Source organism: Neodiprion pinetum, chromosome 1 (assembly GCF_021155775.2).
Source record: "Neodiprion pinetum isolate iyNeoPine1 chromosome 1, iyNeoPine1.2, whole genome shotgun sequence".
NCBI classification, from domain to species: domain Eukaryota; kingdom Metazoa; phylum Arthropoda; class Insecta; order Hymenoptera; family Diprionidae; genus Neodiprion; species Neodiprion pinetum.
Window position 1 is genome coordinate 33018954 of NC_060232.1, and position 14302 is coordinate 33033255.

General features: G+C 42.0%; 2 protein-coding genes across 6 annotated transcripts in view; one reads left to right on the top strand and one right to left on the bottom strand.

Moving 5' to 3' along the window:
- The window catches only part of LOC124212992 (neuropeptide CCHamide-2 receptor), a 175902-nt gene that overhangs the window by 74386 nt on the left and 87214 nt on the right, over window positions 1-14302 (bottom strand). For both annotated transcript variants that reach the window (XM_069133482.1, XM_046614225.2), the window contains one exon: window positions 1315-1459. The gene's annotated coding sequence lies outside the window, so the exon portion shown is untranslated. The remainder of the gene's footprint in view (window positions 1-1314; window positions 1460-14302) is intronic.
- LOC124212831 (neuropeptide CCHamide-1 receptor-like) overlaps window positions 1-14302 on the top strand; it is a 70031-nt gene that overhangs the window by 6233 nt on the left and 49496 nt on the right. For 3 of the 4 annotated variants that reach the window (XM_046613469.1, XM_069133474.1, XM_069133476.1), the window contains exon 1: window positions 13269-13352. The exons of the other annotated variant lie outside the window; for it this stretch is intronic. The gene's annotated coding sequence lies outside the window, so the exon portion shown is untranslated. Of the gene's footprint in view, window positions 1-13268; window positions 13353-14302 lie in introns of those variants that run through there. 4 annotated transcript variants of the gene reach the window in all.

Genomic DNA, 14302 nt, shown 5'->3' on the forward strand with positions numbered 1-14302 from the left:
CGGCTTACCGAGGAGTGAGCGCTAAAACTAAACTTCACCTTTTTTTACTTTTTTTACTTATATATATATGTCATAATGTGTGTGTGTGTGTGTGTGTGTGTGTGTGTGTATCAGTCTTTCCGTTATCCATTTTCTCAGCGCTTTCGTTTCGCTCTCGATCTCTACCACTTTTCGCTTCCACATCATCCTCGGCAAAAAAGAGCAAGCACTTGGATGTCTGAACTAGGTTCGCACGCCCGGTGACATGAAATACGCAATGTATAGCAAAAACGTGCGCGGAATAAACGTCCTGCTCTCAGTTTGCCGCGCAAAGAGCTCTGCAGAGTTTTCGGAGCAAGAATCTAACATCTGTTTGAATATATGTATACATGTAATATTCATATACTACTGCTTACGTACAGTATTGCCATATCAGTTCTGTCATGTTATTCCAAGTGTAGGAACGTCGTATATAAAAAGCAACGAACATCTTAATTATAAACACCGTGAATCTCATTTAAACAACATCTCCCCAACAAAAGAATCCTCGCAAAAGAATATGTCTTACAACTAAATAAAATTTTTAAAATTGGCTCTTGTAACTCCGAATTTTCTTATTCAAAGAACACGGGGAAGATGTCAAACTTCTTTTTTTTTCGAATACAATCAACCCTATGCAGTGACACGGACTCGATCCACGAGGAATTTCCGGGAGAATTAAATGTACGAGATCTGTAGCTCGATCGATTTGTAAGTTTAAAAGTTAAAAGCACAGGTCACACGCTGACGCGAAAGTGGGAACATGAACATGACGTGTGGCATAGAGAGGTAGAGAGTTAAGAGAGATTGGCGAATTCCCAAAGGAGCTACATTCGGTCCTCGAAACAGTGACGGTGACGGGAAATGTCGAGGGAATGCGAGGGTGCAGACGCCTAATGTATGTCCCAACTGAATCGCGCCCTTGGGATTATTATGGGGATAAATTTTGGCGAAATTATGAATTACACAACGGTGTTCGTTCTGTCGACCAGAAAGAAAAGGGAGAGAGAGATATGAAAGACGTTTTACAACCCGAGGTATAAGCAATGCGAAGAGAGCTGATGTATCGTAACGACGTTATTCGGCTGTCGCCGAGAATCTGAAAGGGGCACTTTTCTCACGAAAATCACATTTTTTCACAATAATCATGTCGCGCATATTCGTACACTCGAATGTCTCGACTTATTTTAAGAAATTTTCAACTCTGGAGCATCGATAGTTGGTTTATCGAATATGCATGTGCGAATGGTCCTTTTTTATTATTGACATATTTATCATTTCTTTTTTTTCTCTTACCTGAGAATCGACCCGGAATGGATGAAATCGACCTTGGTGCGGGTGCTTGGTTTTCCATCGATGTAGGTGGTTGAAAATTCGGACGTGTTATTTTTCAACGATTCGATACAGGCTTTGGAGGCGTCATGGCGAAAATTTCTCCAAACTGAAATTAAGGATAACCCTGATTTACATATATTCACAGCCTTATGCATGAATCCAATAACACTAAATTAGCGATACCGATTCGGTTGATTATTTCATTTCCGAATCGTATAATTATAATTAGCGAATAAATTGTGTCGGACGAATTGAAATGCGGTGAAAATCGTCGCCAAGATTGAGTGAAAATAAGTACCTCTTTCTCTCGCCTGGGGTCTTTTGAGCGTTTCAATTTGCATTAATTGCTCTGGGAATCGGCTTCTATAGTCGGAATCGAGCGGGCAACGCTCAGTTCGCTTTGATAACCGAAATTTGTTAAGTGGCGTGGAATTTAATTATGAATTCGGGTTTCAATTTTATTTAAAATAAAAATGAAATATCGAACAATTGCACATCAACACGTATCCTCATCGAGGAAACTCGACCGCAAATAACCGTAACAACTCTCTGTTGTGTGAAAATCTACTTGCTTTCGTGTTGCAAATAATGGAAAGTTCAACAGCTTTTGATCCGTACGGCAAGCGGCTGGAATTCTCCGTTCAAAGAAGACCCCTGTTGAAACTAAGATTTTTCACATCTTTGATCGGATTTGAATTTCTTGTATACCGAGTCTAAGAATTCTTTGAAACGATAAAAAGCTCACCCTCACCTCAGGATCCCAAGAATATCTCAGAGTTTTCTTTGCGGATTAGCGTGATATTCCGATCACATTCATATTTTACTTTGATGTATCGAAGGTAAAACTTGTCATTGTAAAACGAATAATCCGACTCAAATATTTTTTAAAAATAGTTTTAGTTTCCCCCGAGTCTCCCTGACAACAGCTGAATTAATATCCAAACTATACGTATAGCAATTACGAACTAACGATGAATCAACGTCGAGAAGGAGAAGGGAAAGGACCTTAAAAAAGCAGGTGAAATAACTCTGGAACAACGAACGACGAAAGAGGGGAGAAACGATGCAACGTTGACCGAATGACCAAGGGTCATTGAAACGGAGAGAGACGTGGATTACATACAATGTTTGCATATTGTTAGGCGGTTCCTCTGCTCGGTGGAGGAAACAACAGACCTCCAAGAGCTTTGTAAATATCAAACCGGTGTACCGATAGACCGAGGCGTGTTAACGGGTTTCAAGAATCGATAATTTACTTTATCGCCAGACGTCCGTGACGTTCACGCACCTAGAGAGCAGCTCTGCGAGTGATTAGAATAACCCGACGATGCACGCGCGATGATTCTCTTCTAATTCCGATAAGCATCGTCGGAGTAAAATTATTGTGATTGTTCAATGTTGATTTAATCCCCCGGGTCGGACACCGGCACTAACCGTGTTTTACCCGCATCAGACCCAAAGCCTTGACACAAATTACTATTGGGGGAATCGTTATTGCGGATCCGCTGGATGCCTCACAATCGCAATCATTACTCTTCATTCCGAACTCATTTAATGGGAAAGCAGATAATTAATCCTCAACCCGGTTACGGAAACTTTTTAAACTGAAATTCGTAATAACCTGAAACTCCTTCAGGGTGGCGGGTTATTACAGCTACCTTTTTATACTCCGTTACCGCGACTTCCTCGGATTCGGATGCTGGGAGACAACCTGCTTATAAACATAGGAATCGCCCCGGTGATATATTTGAGGTTGAGTGACGACGGAATAGTTACTCGGCGATAAGCGAGTTAGGCTCAGACGCTGAGTTTTGGTCCAAATCGATCACTAATTGGCGGTAATAATTACCCAACGATAATTGGACGTATCCAGCCGAGGTCGATAACGAGACCTCGGTAAGGTGCCGACCCGATTTTCTCTGTTAAATCAACCCTGAATGATCGAGGTTCGCATACCTGGATCAATCTTTCGGTAGATAGAAAAAGTTTGGAAAAGAAGAGAGAATCGTGTTTCATTAAAAGAAATAACGTTTCCGTGTTTCCAGCACATTTTTCGCCGAATACAACGATATTCAGAATTAGTCATATTCGACCCAACGGTAACTAAATTCTATTGAAAGTTCCCGCGACTGATTGGGTTATATTTTGAAAACCCCGACGATTCGAAAAGCCAAGAAAAATCTGTGCAACTTCCGGTCGGGCAGCTTAAGCGCGGAGAAATTCCAGTGTTGCCGGAAATGGGAATCAGCGAAGAGCTTCCGACCCAAAGTGATAACGGTGAAATTTCCCTGAATTCAGTTTGCGAGTTTCTTATCCTTACAGTTAAGCAGCGAGACGGAAGGGTTAATAGAAGAAAAATAGAACCAGTGATCTGAACTGAAGTCTTCGTAGTTTCCCGTCAGATATTATCGAAGGTAGTTCGGAGGAGCGTTGAATTAGCGGGAAATCTTGACGTCACGATTTGCTCGCTAATCTGCTATCAGCTTCCGTGAAGTACGTTATTTGATAGTGAGTAAAAATCGTTGCGAATATATACGCCGGACCACCAGCGCAATCTGACGAGAAAACCAACTCCACGCTTCGAACAAAGGCGTGAGTAAAAATGTTACATCGCACCGCGTCTAACTCCTGGTGAAGCAATTTTGCTTTCAATTTATCGAACGATACACGAACAGCGAGCGTACGACGCCTGACGAGTAAGTCCTCATTATCTCGAATTTCCAGGAGGTAGAATTGCAGATAAAAGCAGCGAAGCGACGGTAGGTGAAAAAGGACGGCAAATCTGAGAACCTGGTCCCACTCGTAGCGTTCCGTCACTTCCTGAAAAACTGGTATTACTTTCGGAATATTTCGCTTCTTCGTCGAGTTCGTGCGCCGGTTGAAACGAGCCAGAAATTCCATTGATCGAAGCATTATTAAACCTTTCAGACATCGCGTAACGTGGCTGCAGGCCAACAGCAATTCATTTATACAACAATAAGATAAGACCAGCGTTAAGATATCATACAACGTTCAGGTTCTCGCTTGTAAGACGGGGGAAAAGAAAACGTATTAAAATAACACCCTCCACCATGAGTTGATAAATCGGGCTTCGGAAAAACCTATCGATTTGTTAGTTACTTTCAATTATTCTCCAGTTAGTTTTTGTAACCGGGCGATAGTAATGAAAATCGTGAAATAAGTGAAATCCCATTTTTTCAAATGCGAATGAAGGAAAAATTTGCAATTTATTGTTGTATTATGAACTTGCTGGACCGAAACTTTCATCGCCTGATGTTACAAAATGTAGATAATAATAGCCCTCCGATGGGAACGTTCGACGATCAGAAAACGGACGATAAAATAGTTCGCGATGATGGAAATTGAAAAGCTCAATGACGTTACCGACCGCGATGCGCGGAGCTTTTCTAACATTCGTTGCCGACGGCACGTGGAAAATCACCCACAGAATTTGAGCTTGCGAGTGACGTTAATTTGCAGGCTCAACGATCAACCGCCAGATGGTAATTCTGGTTTAATTTACTGAGCTTACCATCCCTTGCCCCCATAAACGCATCTATTACCCAGTGTCAAATTGCACACTTTCCGCTTTTATTTTCTCTTCCGGTAAAGCTAAAACTCACGGTAAAACAATTGTTAGATTCGAATGCCTACTGCTGTTTCTGTTCACTGTAAATTTGATTATACCGGGAATTTTTCTCATGCGTATTTTGCGGTATCACGAGTCGTGATAACACTGTTCGAAAATCACGAGATGTACACAGACGCAGCTTTTCGTGCGTACAATGTGCACTTTGTTTCGTTACAACGACAAATTCGGGCCGATTTCCCAACGTGCACTTCGACAATCGTTTCGAAAAACGGATCACACTGATCAATCATGAATAGCACCATAAATATCAATTTTGAGAAGGCCCTCTTTTCGTTCCGACTTTTTTTCGCGCAGTCCGCATCAGCACTTCCTCTATCGAAATTCCATGCGCGAAGCTTATGGTTTTTTACTGCTAAAAACCATGACCGCGTACGCAAGGCGCGGGGTGTTGCAAGAAGATTAAAATTTGAATACTCGATCGATTAAGTTTTTCAGGTCATAACGTACGAAGACGGGATAAGTCTGGTGGCGGGAGATAAGATTTACGGCAGCCATTCGCTCGATCTTACCTTAAAATTCCCCCCCCCCCCCCCCCCCTCTCATCCCTCAAACGCATGAGAGTGAAATTGAACTCGTAAATAAAGAACATTTGTAGACGACGTTGACGACTTGATTTGCTTCTTCAAAAGCCTGCGAAACTTTTCTCGTCTTAAGTGAGGCACCCACTTTGAAATGTCCGAGCTTTTTCTAACCTCGAGCTTAATCCAAACGTAACAAGCAGCGTAGCGCTCGATACGTGCCTTCTGCCCGCTTCTCGGCGTTCGCCTGGATTTTGCAGTAACTTTTTTCCGACGATTCCACACTACGACGCGACAAAATATTGGATTTATCACCCTCCAAAGCGAATTATGGTCAGCATTTTCAGAAGTACGGCTATCCTTGCGTCGACTTAGGCGATCGTAACCCCAAATTGTTCGGAAACGATTCGTGCCGTTGGGTCGTGGGGGTGAAAATAATTGCTTGTCGTTCAGGCGGTTCACCTTCGGAACCGTGCGCCGATCATGAACCGCGCGTTACCCGATTTCTTATAATATGAACCAGCTCGTGTGGTCGACTCGTTATTATTTTTATCCCAACGACATACATCATCCAGAAATTCACGTGTGACCATATCTATACGTAGATGTGTGGATGTGTATATGTATATGTATACATGTATATAAATATATATGTATACGGTATATAACCATCGTCCGCTTTTTTCACGCCGGGCCATTTTTTATATTTGACCGACCTGGCGTGCGAATCAACTGGTAAAGCCGAGGATAAAATATATTGCACCAGGCCGAAAGAAGAGTTTTACGAAGAAGTCACAGTTTCGTGGCAGCATCAAGCCTCGCGTATGTACCATAAACCAAAAAAGTAAGTAAATAACACAAAGGGAAGAACGTGCTCCTCCCGTCCTCCCCGCGTAACCAAATCTCACACGTCGGAGCTTCGCAAGCACTGTTCGGATAGTACAACATGTATAACCGACCATCAAATAAATCCCTGCGGTAATATCCGTTGTGTGCCAGAATTCTAGGCAAATTCACCAAGAAAATTTGGCTCCGAGCTCTTCAATGTTTCATTAGCTGGCGAGCTTTGCCGAGCTCGTACACTGAGAAAAAAGTTTATTTACTGTTAACAAACGTATATTTCGACATGGCGAAATAAATGTTTCGTTATTATTATCAAATTTTAGTTAAGCCAGATTATGATCGATAAGAATTTGTTAATAGACAAATCATACGTTTACTCAAAGTATACATTTATTAACAGTAATCGAAATCTTTTCTCCGTGATAAATCGTTACATTGTAATTCTAACGATTCCAATTTGCACGTAGTTTATAGCGTCCACCGATTATGAATAATCCAGCGGATCGGAAACGCCGATCAAAGAACGTAAGTCGTGATAAACGATGAAAACATTGTATAAATGCTTTATTATGACGTAAAAGTTGTGATTGTTTAATTAGGCGAAGTGGATCAGAAATACGTGAAAGTTGGAACTTAGAATTGAAGTCGATTATAATACGAACGTCGGAACAGAAGTGGCTTTGATGAAGGATGGAATAGAAGTTTCTTGAGACAAGGAGTACGAGTGGACGAAAGGTGTGGGGATCCAGAATAGTGGAGAAAAGAATAAGCGGAGTAAAGGCGATAGCGAGTGACGTGGGGCTGAATGAAAATAGAAGAACAGGATGGAGACTACAACGTTACTATGAGGAAAGTGGAAAAGTGGAAAAATGGATAAGTAAATAGAGGCAAGACGTGGTCCAAGAAGATGGAAAGGACGTGTGGCGAAATGCCGGACGTAACGCAGCCCTAAAATATTAAACAAAAATTTCGAAAGGGCGACAAAAGAAAAAATAAAAATAAAACCCAGTGAACATCAAAATCTGACGGAGTCAGGCCATTGACGTCGTGATTTAACCCACAAGAATGTCAGAATACCCCAAAACTCTATAAGCAATATTCCGACACAATCGAGAAATCCTCGTTGTTTGTGATTGGTTATAAATAATTCCGATCTTCGCACTCACGGGAATTCGTTCAAGATACACAACATATCTATCGAAAATTCACGCGTCCCTGTGTTTTCAAGTTTCGACCATCGGCGTAGCAAGTCCCGAGGCAAAAGAACAATAAATAATTCAGTTTCCGCAGTAAAGCCATAGAGAACAGCATTACGGTGTCTTCAATTCATTCCCCGTGCAAGTTATAAATCGAATGCAGCTACGCGGGGAGTCTGCGTTTGCATAACATAGCCAAGCCGTTGACGATCGTATTAGAAGGCGAGGACCTCGGTTGACGGACGGTCTTTCGTCACGCCACACGCAATCGATAAACATGCAAACCGCACGAACGTGCACCGGATAAATTCTGCGACACGTTGCACCGGGTCCTTGGAGTGTAGGCGGAAATTTTATTGCTGAAATTTCATAACCAGAGCGAGGCGCTTGGGTTTTCACACGCAGTCGATCCTCTAGTTTTCGCGGCTACGGGGAATCTTCGTTACCTACTTTTGCAATTAAAGTTGGGTTTAATTTCGTATTTCCCTGTTCTTGCAATTTATCGAACCGTCTTGACGGCTCTCTGTACACTTCAAACGGTATATTTGTTTATAATTTCTTTCCTTGTCTCTCCGTGCTCGTGTGTAACTACGTTTCTTGGGATCAATCGGATCAATAAATTCCTTCCTGGATACATACGTCGGGTAGATCACCTTTCCTTGATGGGAATGAATAATATTCTCATTTATCCGAGAACGATAAGAGATAATTTCTACGCGGTTCTGTTTCGTAGAAAATTGCATCGTGGCGTTTCGAATTCGGTCATTCGTGTTAAGTAAGTTTTACGACTTCCTCGATAAGAAAGAAAATTACGACTATTCACATTCCGCAAAACAACGAGATATAAAAAAAACTTTCGGCCGTTCCACGTGAACCCGATCGGCGTGGGTATATCGTAAAATGTTATTATCAACGGGATTCAATTAGAGTGAATCAAGATCGCTAACGCTGTTTCGAGGATTTTGAATCGAGACGCACCCTCTTGAATTACCGATAAGGTTGCACGAGCCATTGTCGCGTTTGTATTTGATAATCAGAAATGAACGTAGAGAGAAATTTCAGCTTTTTCCCGGATATCCTTAGCATTAAGTATTCGCAAAGTTGCCGAATGTCAAGGTTAAACGGAACACTCTCTCAATATTCTAGGGGAATTTGTTCTCGCGCAATTTCCGAGGCTGCTGGCTGAGTGAAGTTGCCAAATTAAAGCTAAAGCGAAAAAGCTGAGAAGGTAATAAAACGGCCAGGGTAAATGATCGCAGCGCAAGTACGTGACAAAATTTATCTTCAATTGGAATAACTTCAGAATTACAGAAAACTTATTCCGAATCACACTGACGGTATATTTTTACGAAATGGAAATCGGCGACAAATCATATTTCAGCCGGCAGAGCGGCGTGCGGCTGAGATAAAAAGAACGATGAAATTGATCTGATAAAACAAAAAAAAAAAAAGAACCGAAGTTATCAAAGAAATATTTAATTTTTTTTAATTTTCTTTTCCTTCCGCTCGTTTATCCAGCTAATTGGATTCGCCCAATTTGGGATGATACGAAACTTTTACCCGGATAATAGGAGCGTCAGATAATTTCAGAAGTGCTCAAAATGCAGAGCTTATTAAATTTTCCGTTGTACTGGCGACCCGAAATTGACTGGCAACGATAAGCTCGTGTTTGCTCATGACTAACACGGTGAGTAGTTTACGTATGTAAACGTTACAAGCGTTTAGCCCCGGCCATCTATCTCAACGAGCGAGAAAGCTGTCGGCCAGATGTTGGCCGGCTTCACCGGCCTGCCAGATGTCAAAAATTTTCAAAAAATCGACGACCCGGTGCTTATGAAATGCACGAAAGTCTGGAAAATTTTTGGGGCAAAAAAGCTTATCCATCGGACAGGAGCAGCGAAAACTGGGAATCAGATTCTGGCGATGAGCGGTATGTTCAAAAGTTGGCGATTGTCTCGAAGGCTGGCGGACTTGAGTGGCAGCGAAAATATTTTTTGGCGAAGGGTAGATTAAGCGAAAACGAAACTCGCGATATCACCAAGAAATTTCTCACCGCGACAAACTGTCAGCTGTTTATTATTCGGATCGAATGAGTTCTGCGGCTGTATACCGGCTACGCAAATATATACGACGATTAAATGTAAGCTTATTTGTCTTGCGCATTACAATACAAATGTTTCTTAGAGTTTACGCTGACGGGTGGAAGAAAAAAAAAAAAAAAATTCAAGCAGCAGGCCACTCTAATCTAGACTCCAGGTAACCTTGTAACGAAGAGCTGCTATGTTTTATTACTCTTGTAACACCAGGATGAAAACTCAAGCGCGAAACCAGCCCGAGGCTGACAAACGACGGGAAGGACGAAAGCTTATTTCAAGGCGCAAAATAGTCGCGAATTGAGACATTCGTCGTATTTGCAAATTTTATTAACAATGCGACAGAAAGTCGGATGATATAATTTTTGGGAGAATACTAAGAACCGTCTATCAAGAGCAGAGTATTTCTCTAAAAATTTATTTCACAGTATACAAATTGAAACAGTTCTCCGAAAGGCGATCCTGTTTGCAGACTTTTACGATGTATAGCTTAAGACGCGGGAAAAGTTGAACGAGATTTAAAAAAAAAAAAAAACTATCCCGTTAAATATTTTTAGGAAAAGAGCGGAAGACCGACAGGCGTCGTAAATCATTTTAGTGGCGTCGACACAACTCGTTTAAAGGTACTTTTCAAGTTTTTACGATTACGTGCGAAACATTTATTTATATTTTACCGCCAAGTCTGCCGGCGTGTATTACACCCAAACAAACGTACCGGGCACTTGCCGTTTTCCGGACTTCCGGATCATTGTGCAGCCCCAACGGAAACTTATTTTCGCGTAGATTTTAACGCCGAATAGATTAACTTCCACACGCGTATGGCGAAGGAAATCCCACACGAAAATTGGCCGATAGGATGAACCGAGGAGAAGAGAAACACTTGAATGATAATGTAAATTAATGACAAATGATATCATACTTTCTGCAAAAAGGCACTCAACTACTCCGGAACAGCAGGAATGGATTCCTTCTATCTTTCGCGTGGCGATCGTTTACGATTAATCCTAAAAGCAGAGATACATCACAGAGATACGGGTATAAAATAAAAAGAATGACCACCACACCCTCGAGCATTATATTCTTAGCACGCTTCTTTCGGGCAGAGACCAATGAGCGGTGAATTTATCGATCATCATTGGAACATAATTGGTTAGCTGTTCAAAATGGTATTGAATTATTTTCAACCGCATGTTCAGAAAGCGTTTGTAAGTTTTGCGACTACATTGGCGGGTAAAATATTTACGAGAACTGAAAATGTGAATAATGAGAACGAGTCTGATGGTTTGGCAGTTTGTTTTTACGGGCAATTTCACGCGAATTTATCGTGCTGTTTGCCAAGGATTCGTTATTAATTTCATTGAAAAATCTCGCGGGTTGAATATTAAATACGGGTATTTATTACGGCTCAAAATTTTCACCCCTGTCTCCGTTTGGCCTTTATTTATACTCGAGTCGTGACTTTTAAAATTGCCTTTCGAGAAACCACTTGTTAACTTAAGAGGGCCGGGCGCTTTGAGGGATTCAATTTCTTGTCCGAAAGCGGGTTTCGTCCTGTTTCGCAGCCAAAAGGACCGCGAGAAAATTGAGAAATTTTCATCTTTATAGACAAGGGATTTCGGTGAGAAGGGGTCGTTGACACTGTTGCTGTCGAAGCCTTTCGGCGACGTTCTCGACTTCCTTTCCGTTCTTTTGGGATCGTTCCTCTCGCGATGAAGCGCCAATCCGCATATCGTTGAATATATTTTCAACCCCCAACAGCAAATAAGTGAGCCGCGGAAATCGAATGGCAGTGGAACTTGTTCTCCGTGCCATCAATATACAGCGTTTTTTTTTTTTTTTTTTTTTTTTTTTTTACCAGCTGTTTCAAGGATATTGCAAATGCGAAACTTGGTTAGAAAAACGCGACTCGGTGATCAGCGTGAGAAAGATCCTATTAAGCTCTACGACATATTGCAGTAGCTGAAATAAAATAACAAGTAAAGAAGTGCAGGTTCAATATTGTCTGAGCGGATAAGCGGACGTCACTTTTCTAGTGCCGTTATTTTTATTTTTTTTATTTTCTTTACTTTCAAACTTCCATTAAAGCTAATCTCGGTGGGGAAAGATAGGGTCGAGCAAACGGCTTGGCCATTGTTTCTCGTGTTCTTGAATGTTTCAACCTCATTGTCAGTCGCAGCTCGGTTAACGAGGCAGATATGCGATATGTGGTGTGAAAGGGATGTGATTTTTTGTACCAATGGGGAAGCATCTCTACTCCGCAGTTTTGATTTGCGAAATTCCACGTATTGGATTTTGGATGAATAATACATGCGGAAATTTCGGAACGGTTGCCGGGCGCTTTCTTCCCTCGGGTAAAAATGTATATTACGTACGTATGTATATATATTTTGCACAGCAACAATATTCATTTTATGCGTGTCAAGTTATGCCGCGACTGAACTGCAATATCTTATGCGAAAAGATAACGCTCCAGGTTTCTCGACAAAACAAATTAGCACCGGTTCTTGAAGGGGTAGAAACTTTTGATTACTTTTTGCGGTGCTTTTGCTCCCCAAGATCTGCATTTTCTTTCAGCTCTGCTTAGCGTCACAAAACGCCGTTAACCAAGACTCGCCTTTGAAGAAATGAGATTATTAAAGGCGAAAATGAAACTTATAGCGGGTTAATTAATCGAGTTGGATTATATATTTTCCCCCCGTTTCACCCCTCGCCTCTGACTTTATACCAAATTTCGATCTGTCTCCGGAAAATAAATGAGCCAACACTCGTCTTACGTCAAGTTTATTGCGATTTGAACAGCCTACTTGCGCGCAACTAATTGTGGAAGGGATCCTTGACAGATTCTAGCAATTAGACCAGAATAATGATCAATCAAGCCGTGTCGCTCCTCTGTGCCCCGCATGAACACGAATACAAATTTCCTCTCTCTCTCTCTATAATACACGTTATACACCCTCTTCGATAAGGCTCATTTGAATAGGCGGCGGAACATCGATGCATACCAATACCGGAAGCTCGTAGCGTCTTGACATTTGGAGAGAAGCCTCCGCCGATACGTGTCGAAACACTTCGGAGAGAGGGTTCGCGATGTAATTGGGTAACAGAAGCGAGATCGAACCGCGCTGCACGTTCGTGTATTTCAGATCGAAATTTCGGACGCATCGCTTCGCGCAAGTTCGAAGACGTTCGTTAGAAAATTTTGCGTTAAAACGCAATTACCCTAACGAGCGGTGCGCGGGTTTGTCGTTTTTTCGTCACGCGTGGCGCCTCCAAATGCGAATGGGCGGAAAAATCCTTGACGCGTTTGTCCTCAACAGCTGTAAAAGAAGTAGAAAAAAAATGTCCGAATCGCGTACAATTGTTCAAAATGACAAGCGACTCCCAAAGTCGAGGATAAGTTTTCCCATCGTCTGTAACGATTCGTGATAAATGTGAGAAATCCGTCGTCCCTTTCTCGCGACTGCAGCTACCACGACGTTCCCGATTTCGGGATGAATTTTATCCACCCGGTGTCACGATGACGGTGGTTTCCAATCGGGGGTTGCCGCTGGGGCGAAGAAGTGGGAGGCGGGGGTGTGCCGGACGCTCTTGCGTGTGGAGTCGCTGTCAGTAGCCTCGCGGTGCGCCTCCGACGCGGATTCAGCTTTGACGAAACTTGAAAGAGACGCGAAGGAAGGAGCCGGTCCCGTCGATTTCGGTGAGTCTGACCAACCGACGAGAGGAAAAACATAACGATCCACGTTTTTCGTCTGATCCGTGCTTTGGGAATATTAAATTTATCGCATTTGACTCTTTCTCGTCGACGTTCATCCGGTATCGGCGCTTACCTTTCGACTTCCTTGACGATTATTCAACTTCGGAATCTTTCAAAATTTTCAGTAGGTACTTAGTTGTGGATGGACGCGTTCGTTTCCATTGCGATTATTGGGGTCTTAGAATCCGTAGCCTGTGTCGACGCTAAGAAGTTTAGTTTCCGAAAGAAACGAGCAGCGGAATATAAAAACGTTTTCTTGACGTGTGTGCGGGTGGATGGGTGTGCGGTAATTGTTCTTAATTTGAATGGGGATTTTTCTCGACCTCGTAGAATGTACGTGGAAATTTTTTCTCCGTGTCTCTGTGTCATCGGGTCAAAAGGACGAAAAACTAAACGTCGTTTGACGTTTCGACCCTAATGGCAGAGAAGGGGAGGAGGGTCTCCTCAGAACTAGAACCATTTATTGAACAAAAAAACATATTTTTCAAACAGAATTTAGTGTTACAAATATAATGCTGAATAAATTCAAAAAGAATCAAAGGAAAAAGGATAGAATGCAATCGTATTTTTCTTTGAATTCAGATACGTAAAAACCGGCGTCATTGCCGAAATATGAAAATTTACCTCGAAGAAACAAAGACAGTTGTTCTTGATCTTGGCGGAGTTTGAAAGTTCTTGGGAAGTCTTCGACCCAGAACAATCGGAGTTCGCTACGATTTTGGGGTGAAATGGAACGAGTACAAAGTGTCGAGAATAACGAGTCGGTTCTGTCAATAATTAATAATAGGCTTGAGGATTATTACTACGTACAGCGCTTAGCAATAAATTTCGATATAATTGTCGCTTATCTCGTGACGCTATGTCAAGTTTTTCTCATAAATAAGTCACTGCGT